The sequence below is a fragment of the Pipistrellus hanaki genome, assembly GCF_964339955.1.
Source record: "Pipistrellus hanaki genome assembly, chromosome: 5".
Taxonomy (NCBI): Eukaryota; Metazoa; Chordata; class Mammalia; order Chiroptera; family Vespertilionidae; genus Pipistrellus; species Pipistrellus hanaki.
Window position 1 is genome coordinate 71,812,641 of NC_140507.1, and position 8,203 is coordinate 71,820,843.

At 50.3% G+C, this 8,203-nt stretch overlaps 1 pseudogene across 1 annotated transcript; it reads right to left on the reverse strand.

Moving 5' to 3' along the window:
• Nucleotides 1–1,219: 1,219 nt before the first annotated feature.
• On the reverse strand, nt 1,220–2,864 carry LOC311623335 (U1 small nuclear ribonucleoprotein A-like; annotated as a pseudogene). The gene is made up of 2 exons: nt 2,844–2,864; nt 1,220–1,887 (listed from the first exon to the last, which is right to left on the reverse strand). The product of its transcript is annotated as a U1 small nuclear ribonucleoprotein A-like (transcript).
• Nucleotides 2,865–8,203: the final 5,339 nt, after the last annotated feature.

Here is an 8,203-nt window from a genome sequence, read left to right on the forward strand (position 1 = left end):
CCCGAACTCCCACAACCACGGGCCCACTTCCTGTCTCCGAGGATGTGCCTGTCCTGGCCGTCTCATGTCCATGGAACCACACACGGTGTGGCTTTTGCATCTGGCTCCTCTCACACAGGTCATGTTTCCCAAGTTCACCGTGATGGAGTGTCTGTCAGTGCTCCCCTCCTCCTCACGGCTGTCTGATGTCCCAGTGTCTGTCGGTGCTCCCCTCCTCCTCACGGCTGTCTGATGTCCCAGTGTCTGTCTGTGCTCCCCTCCTCCTCACGGCTGTCTGATGTCCCAGTGTCTGTCTGTCAGTGCTCCCCTCCTCCTCACGGCTGTCTGATGTCCCAGTGTCTGTCAGTGCTCCCCTCCTCCTCACGGCTGTCTGATGTCCCAGTGTCTGTCTGTCAGTGCTCCCCTCCTCCTCACGGCTGTCTGATGTCCCGGTGTGCTCTGGGTTCACGTGGACGGGCCCATGGTGTCTGTTCATTCACCAACGGGCGCTTGGGCGGTTCCCGCGTTTTGGCTGTGACGAAGGGCATTGCTGTGAACATTCATGCGCACGATTTTCTGCATGTCCTTGCCAGCATTTGTCATTATCTGCCTTTTTTTAAATTTTTAATTTTTTAAATTAAATTATTATCTGTGTACATATTTTAACATTGTCCCCCCACCCCAATCATCTGCCTTTTAAAAATGGTTTTATTTATTTATTTTATTGGAGAGAGGAAGGAAGGGGGGAGAGAGAGAGAGAGAGAAACATCAATGATGAGAGTGAATCATTGATCGTCCATCTACTGCACACCCCCTACCGGGGGTCAAACCCACAGTCTGGGCAAGGGCCCTGACTGGGAATAGAACCATGACCTGGTTCATGGGTGGATGTTCAACCACTGAGCCACACTGGTCGGGTTATCTATCTTTTTCTTTTTGTAGCAAATCAAACATAAAAAACAATTTAATTCCAGCCTAATGGCACCAGGTGCAATGTCTGGGGGCAGACTCCGGGTTCAATGCGTTGTGACCACTCACTCACACACGTGGCTCCCAGAAGGCCCCCAGAGGGGGACTTACCCTTAGGGGGCCAAGGGGAGGGAGAGAGGAAAGGCCCCCAAACAGGAGGTGGGGGCAAGCATGGGGGGAAGGTGCTATTTGTTGGCAAAGGAGATCTTCATGGCGCTGTTCGGGGCGATGTTAAAGCCCCGTGGGCACTGCGAGCAGCCCCGCCTGACCCTCAGTGCCAAACCTCACAAAGGCCATGCCGTGCGCTGGGGACCAGCCGGCCCTCCCTGAAGCCAGGGAGCTGGCTGGGAAGCAGGGACAGCGTGAGCTCATTGGCCTCCTCTGGCAGGTTGGTGAGGAGCAGGATGTGATCTGGTGGCTTTTCTGAAAGAGGCTGAGCAAGCTGCATCTGCCCCGGATAAGCTGCTGTGGGGGCTTGGCCCCGGTGGTACCTGGCCAGGGGCGAGGCCTGGAGTTGGGATCCCGCCAGGGGGCTGCATGTAGGAAGGCCGGCCTGGCAGGTGGGGCATTATTCGGGGCACCGGAGTCATGGGTGGCAGCGGAATGCCCGGGACAGGCCCCCTGGCCCCCACAGCAGGGTGGCTGCCCCACCCGGCCCGGCCTTCTTTGCAGTGGGGTCTCCTGGCTCTTGGGCTTCCTCTTCTCCCTCTTACGGTCACCTCCACGAAAGTGCCCTTCATCTTGGCAATGACATTCGCATCGGTCCTGGCATTCTGGACGTTCATGGGCTTGTCGCCGGAGGGAAACCCTGCGTGGAACGCAGGCGTTGGTGGCACTGCTGCCCTCCTTAGAGAGGACAGAGGCCTGGCCCCTGGTCTCGGGCTGCGACGCCCGGATATCCAGGATCTGGCCAAACTGGGAGAAGACAGCATACAGGCACTTCTCAGCTCACCCTTCCTATCGTCTCACTGAGCTTGTTGATATACATAGTACGGTTGGGTCGGGTCTCGGAACTGCCATGGAGGGAGGTGCCGCAGAAGGGCGATGGAGTTACAGGCCCGGCTAGCGGCTGCTTATCTATCCTTTTTATTCTAGCCATCCTGGTGGCTGTTCAATGCTATCTCACTGTGGTTCTGATTTGCGTTTTCCCGGGTATCTACTACGTGCAGAGAACCTTTTCATGTGTATTTTGATACTTGGAAATTTTTAAAAAATATATTTTATTGATTTTTTTCTTTTTCTTTTTTTTTTTTTTTTTTTTACAGAGAGGAAGGAAAGAGATAGAGAGTTAGAAACATTGATGAGAGAGAGAGCCATAGATCAACTGCCTCTTGCACTCCCCCAACTGGGGATGTGCCCGCAACCAAGGTACATGCCCTTGACTGGAATCGAACTCGGGACCCTTCAGTCTGTAGGCTGACACTCTATCCACTGAGCCAAACTGGTCTCAGCAGATACTTGGAAATTTTTATCGTGACTCCATTTTAACAGTTGCAGACACAGGGGCTCAGAGAGGGATAGCCACTTCCTGAAAGTCTCACAGCTGGATGGGCTGGAGGGGCAAGTGTGTGAGGTACGAGGACCAGATAGTCCACTAGCTGCTCCTCAGGAGACTGCCCTGATCATCTGTGTGCAAGTCTTTGTGTGGATGTATATTTTAACTTCATTCGGGTAAATGCCTAGGATTGAAATGGCTAGAACCAACGGTGGGTAGGTGCTTAACCGTTTGAAAACCTGCCACCTGGCTTTCCACAGTGGCTGCACCAGTTTGCATTCCCACCAGCAGGGGATAAGGGTCCCCGTTGCCCCCTATTTTTTGTCAGCACTTAGTACAGTCAGACTTTTCCATCTGGTCTAACGGTATCTCACTGTGCTTTTCGTTCGCTTTTCCCTACGTGCTTCTTGGCCACCGGCATGTCTTCTTTGGTAAAGAGAAAGGCCTGATGGTTATGGAGCTTCAACAGACATTCGTGAGCGCCTACGGACCAGGCCCAGGACAGGTGCTGAGAACAACACCGTGGCCCAGACAGACCCAGACCCCCTCAGTCTTCTTGGACTTTACCGTCTTTGAGAAGCTAGAAATCAAAGGAAACAAATGAATACCCTCTCTGGCTTTAGGTTGGGCACAGTGCTGGGGGCTAAGGCATGATCAGGGTGTGAGCCCATTTCCAACGCCTCTAACACTATGTCCATGAGATATCACTGATTCCCTTCTTAAAAAAAATGTTTTTATTGATTTCAGAGAGGAAGGGAGAGGGAGAGAGAGATAGAAACATCAATGATGAGCTGAAACCGGTTTGGCTCAGTGGATAGATGGTCGGCCTGTGGACCGAAAGGTCCCAGGTTCGATTCCGGTCAAGGGCATATACCTTGGTTGTGGGCACATCCTCAGTGGGGGGTGTGCAAGAGGCGGCTGATGAATCTTTCTCTCTTATCGATGTTTCTAACTCTCTATCCCTCTCTCTTCCTCTCTGTAAAAACTCAATAAAATATATTTTTAAAAAGAAAAAGAAAAAAAAGAAACATAAATGATGAGAGAGAATCATTGATCGACTGCCTCCTGCACGCCCCACACTGGAGATCAAGCCTGCAACCTGAGCATGTGCCCTGATGGGGAATCGAACGGTGACCTCCTGGTTCATAGGTCAATGCTCAACCACGTAGCCACATGGCTGGGCTCACCGGTTTCCTTTGCAGGGGAAGGCGGTGAGCTCTCCAGTTCAGCCTTGAGGCATGGAGGAGGGTAGGGACTTGAGTTCTGTGGAATCTGCCACCTGACTCCAGGGCTGGCACTTTAGCCCCGGGTGCCCCTCTGTCCCGTCCGCCTCCAGCCCTGGGTCCTATTCACCTTTGCTCTCAGCTCTGTGCCAGGAAATGGCGCTGTCCCATGGCTCCTGGAGCCCCTCATAAAATCAAACTCCTCAAGGCATGGAGGCCAATGTCCGGGGACGCGGGGACGAGGCCCAGGGAGGCAGGAGGGCAGGCCTCCCAGACACCGAGGCGTGGCGGCCGTGGGTGGACTTTGTCTCTCTGCGCCTGTGGGTGGGGAAGGCAGAGTCAGCATTTGGCAAGTGTCTGGGCCCCGGGGCCAGCTCACCACCTGCCTTGGGCCTCAGTTTCCCCGTCTTACTCGCTGGGGGCCTTCCCAGTGCCTGCCCAGCTCCTGGCTCATCGAAGGCACTTAGTGCATGGATGAGAATGACAAGACACCTCATGCTGGCAGGCTCCCAGCTGCTCCCCTCCCTGCCTTCCCCAAGGCCCAAGGCAGAGCTGCTGCCAGGAAGGGGTAGCAGAGATGACTGTTAATAAATAAATACTTGGAGGAATAAATGAACCCCTAATAAATGAACAAATCTTCTCCCATCTGATTTGTTTTCCTGCCCTTAACTCCCATCCCAACACTGCCTGCCCCCATTTCAGTGTCTTTTAAAGTACCACCTCCTCGTCGGTCTGCGGACTGAAAGGTCCCAGATTCGATTCCGGTCAAGGGCATGTACATTGGTTGGGAATGGGCAAGAGGCGGCTGGTCGATGTTTCTCTCTCATTGACGTTTCTAGCTCTCTATCTCTCTCCCTTCCTCTCTGTAAAAAAAAAATCAATAAAATATATTAAAAAAAAAATAAAGTACCACCTCCTTATAGTTATGGACACGTATGTTAGGGAACCATACATTTAATGTACTATGATTTCAATAAATAATAATAATAAATCGAACCACGTAAAAAAAATAAAATGAAAGTGCCACCTCTTGGCCCTGGCCAGTTTTGCTGAGTGATTAGAACATCGACCAGAAGAGTTCAATTCCCCCTGATCAAAGGCATATGACTCAGTTGTGGATTTGATCCCCGGCCCAATAGGCCTGGTTGGGGCATGTGCGAGAGGCAACCAATTGATGTGTCTCTCTCACACTGGCGTTTCTCTTTCTCTTCCCCTCCCTCTTCCACTCTGTCTGAAAATCAGCGGGAAAAACATCATCAGGTGAGGATTAAATATTCCAGTGTCTGGGCTGACGACAGTTTGTTTATTCCCCTCATCTGTTGGTGGACATGTACTTTGGTTGTTCTCGGTTTGGGAATGTTACCGATAAAGCTGCTATGAACATTTGTTTACAGGTCTTGTGAACTACTCAACTTGGATTCACGTGTGAGTTATCCACTTCCATGTAACAAATCATGCCTAAACGTGGAGCCTTAAGACAGTCAACTTCCATTACCTGACACAGTGTCTCAGGGTCAGGAATCTGGGAGCCACTCAGCTGGATGGTTCTGGGCTGGGGGCTCTCATGAGACTGCAATGAAGCTGTTGGCCAGAGCCGCCTCATCCGAAGGCTCCTCCAGGGCCGGAGGGAGGAGCTATTGTGGCTCCTCGCATGGCCATTGGCAGGAGGTCTCAGTTCTACTGCATATGGCTCTCCAGGAGGATAGTCTGGGCCTGTGGTCAGCTAACTGTGGCTCAAGAGCCACATGCGGCTCTTTGGCCCCTTGAGGGTGGCTCTTCCACAAAATAGCATGGCCTGGGTGAGTCTATTTTGAAGAAGTGCATTAGAAGAAGTTTAAGTTTAAAAAATTTGGCTTTCAAAAGAAATTTTATCGTTGTACTGTTGATATTTGGCTCTGTTGACTAATGAGTTTGCCGACCACTGGTCTAGAGTCTAGACTCTAGATTTCTGTAAAGACTCTATAAGAGCAAGCAAGAAGGAACGCAAGATGTAATCCAAAGACATTTGATAACCAAATCTCTGAAGTCACATCTGCCATATTCTATTTATTAAAAGTGTGACACTAGCCGAAACCGGTTTGGCTCAGTGGTAGAGCGTCGGTCTGCGGACTGAAGGGTCCCGGGTTTGATTCCGGTCAGGGGTATGTGCATTGGTTGCAGGCACATCCCCAGTAGGGGGTGTGCAAGAGGCAGCTGGTCGATGTTTCTCTCTCATCGACATTTCTAGCTCTCTATCTCTCTCCCTTCCTCTCTGTAAAAAATCAATAAAATATATTAAAAAAAAAAAAAAGTGTAACACTAAATTCAACCAGTGAGGCTGAGGGGACTGGGTGCTGCCATCTTGAGGCTGTTGGCGCCACCATCTTTGAGGGCATGACAGTCAATTAGCATATTCCCTCTTTATTGGCTGTGGACACCACCATCTTTGCAATGGTGTGAGGGTCAATCAACATATTTCCTCTTTATTAGATAGGATTCCCGAGGAAAAGAAAAAGCATCCAGGAGAGCTGTTTTCCTTCATTGATTCCACAAACTTTTATTGAGCACCTACTGTATACCAGGTGGTGTTTCAGGCCCTGGGGGAGCCACAGGGAACAAAATGGACAAAGTTCCCTGAACACGTGGAACTCACACACGTAGGTGACCAATTCCACTTGTCACTGTTCAGTGCAGCACCTGGCACACAGTTGCTGGAGGAGAGGCCCAACTGGAGGGCACAGTCTGGTGGTAAATGTGGATGGCAAACCATGTTTGCAAACAACAAACAACTCACCCGTTCCTTTCTTCAATATTTATTGAGCACCTATTGTGTACCTGGCTGGATTCTAGATAGAGCAGTGATCAAGACAGACATAGATCCACTGTATTATGGAGGGTGGGATAAGTGAGTAAAGAGATAAAAAGAAGGGTTATTTAGGTTTGTGCAGGGCTGAGGTGGAAGTCCAACAGGATGGTAAGTGGGGTGGGGGTGGTGTAGGAAGACCTGTCTCATCTCCTCCAGACAACATTTTTCTCGTTTCTCTGGTGGTAGGTTCTTTGTGCAAGTGGAGCTTTTGTCTGTTTGAGGTGGGGAGCCCCCAAGGTGAGAGTTTCAAGGAGCTAACCTTTCCACCCTCCCAATCAAGTAATAAATGGAGACTTTGACCCTCCTCTTACCCCTTATCTCAAGACAGGAGAGTATAATTGTGTCAAGGTACAGCCGGGAAGGTGTGCGATGGGATCTGGGCAAGGCCAGGTGGGGAGTGGCGATGGGGGCTCCAGCCAAGTCAGGGCTAGGAGAGGCGCCATCGCCAGGGAACCATGGGTAATGGTACCTCGGTTTTCTTGTCTGCGAAGTGGGTTTCCAGTACCAGGAACACTTAATATTCCCAGTTTGAGGATGTCATCAATAAAGATGCTATGAACAGTTATAGGTCTTGTGTAGATAGGTGCTTTTGTTTCTCTTGGGTGCATGTATTAGTTATCCATTTATGTGGAACAAATCACACCTAAACACGGTGCCTTAAAACAGTAAACATTCATCATCTTACACAGTTTGCTTTTTTCCATTATTCAGAAGTTATTGGTTGAGTAACTCCAGTGTGTTTGGGTGTCACTCTAGGTCTTTTTCTGTAAGAGGCCAGATAGTAAATATTTTAGTAATGTTGCAACTACTCAAGTCTGCTGGTGCAGGGTGAAAGCAGCCAGGAGCTCTATATGTAAATAAAGGGGTCTGGTTGCATCTCAAGAATAGCAACAGGGTATTAGGGTTGGTTTAAGGGGCTTAGAACAGTGCTTGGTATACAGTAGGCACTTCATTAATGCTTGTTTGCTGCCTGGAAAATATCAGGCACTTCACTAATGCCTGGTTTACAGTAGGCACTCCATAATGTCTTTGTCCTCTGGTATATAGCTTGCTTCATGCCTACCTAGATAGCAGGTGCTGCACTCATGTCTGGCCCATACCTGGTATATAGCAGAAGCTACATTAATGCCTGCTGTGTGCCTGGTATACAGCAGGTACTGAATTAAGGCTTGGTCTATGCCTGCTGTACAGTAGGCATTCCATTAAAGCACATGTGTCAAACACAAGGCCCGCGGGCCAAATCCAGCCCGCCAGGCCTTGCAATGTGGCCCGCACCGCGCTGTCATCACTGCACTCCGCTGTCAGTTTATGACACTGTCAGTTTATGACTGTTCAGTAAACCATTCGGCCCGCGATTTAGGCTGGATTTTAGATTTTGGCTCCTTCTCTGATTGAGTTAGACACCCCTACATTAAAGCTTGCTGCATACATGGCATATAGCAGGAACTGTTATATGCCTGGGACCAGTATACAGGAGGAGTTTCATTAATGTTTGTTCCAAGAATGGATGAGCGGAAGGCTCTTTTTGGTTAGGCAATACCAGGACGCTTCCCGTTAAGGTTGGGATCCCAATGTTTCCTGTGGGGTTGGGGTCCCCAGCGCCCAGACCGCATTGGCTGGGTCAGTGCCTCCCGTTCTCCAGCGGAGCGGGGCCGACCTGGCCGAGCGGAGCCGAGAGCAACCGAGCGTGCC